Raw genomic sequence first — 1,216 nt, forward strand, 5'->3', positions numbered from 1 at the left:
TGTTATAAATTTTTTGAGAATGTTTGGAAATGATATATGTTTGAGAGCAATGGTTACGAGCTCGATTCAATCGAGTTACGACATTCGAAAGCCCCGTATGAGCTTAGGAATAGATAGGATATATATATCATGACATAGGATTCCAATATGTGATGTGTGAGTAAGACCATGTTTAATACGTTGCCATCGATATGTGATTCCGATATATGTGTGCAAGTAAGACCACATTTAATACGTTGGCATCGATATGTGATTCCGGTATATGTGTGCGAGTAAGACCACGTTTAATACGTTGGCATTGATATGTGATTTTGATTTATGTGTTCGAGTAAGACCCTGTCTAGGACAGTGGCATCGATATGTGATTACATGTAAGACCACGTCTGGGACATTGGCATTGTACGATATGTGTGATTATCTGAGTATCCTATTCAATTCCGAATGGTTCAACGGGCAATGATAAGTAGTGATCAAATGTGTAAAACGAGCTAAGTGATCAGGTATGAAATAGTTGATTACTTATTTGAAAATTAGGTAAGTTGGTTATTTGAAATGTGATGCAAATTATACATTATGCTAATGTAAATATATATGTGTATTTGTGAAGTATATTTGGCCGCATGATATGTATAAGTATGAGATATTAAAGTTTGATTTATACTCTATGCTTGTGAGTGTGTATATTCAGTTATATAATGGTACTATGGTTTAGAAATTGAATATTAATTTGATAATAGATACATGTATATTCGGCCAAAATAAAATTATATATGGAAGTATATGTTATATATGAAATTGTGTATTTGAAATTAAATGTGACTATGAAAGCATAAATTGATTTAGTTAAATTGAGTTGATATTGTCATTGAGATATTTATTTGCTTATGACTTACTAAGTTATTATAGATTACTGTGTATGTTTATGTTTGTCTCTGTTTTATAGATTTTGGAGGCTAGTTATGAGCTCGGGGATCATCAGCGAAGTTTATCACACTATCGACTGTTTCGATATTTTTATAAAGTTGAACTTAAACCTATGGCATGTATAGGCTAGCTTATATTTATACTTGATTTTCGGTTATGTAAATATGAGCCATGCAAAAATGGCTTATTATTTTGTTAAGTTTGGATTTTATGTCTTAATCAAATTATGGTTATGTTTGGTTGTGGTTTTGATGATTTGGTTATGGTTTATACATAGATAAATATATATGAA

Source organism: Gossypium hirsutum, chromosome A01 (assembly GCF_007990345.1).
Source record: "Gossypium hirsutum isolate 1008001.06 chromosome A01, Gossypium_hirsutum_v2.1, whole genome shotgun sequence".
Lineage (NCBI taxonomy): Eukaryota > Viridiplantae > Streptophyta > Magnoliopsida > Malvales > Malvaceae > Gossypium > Gossypium hirsutum.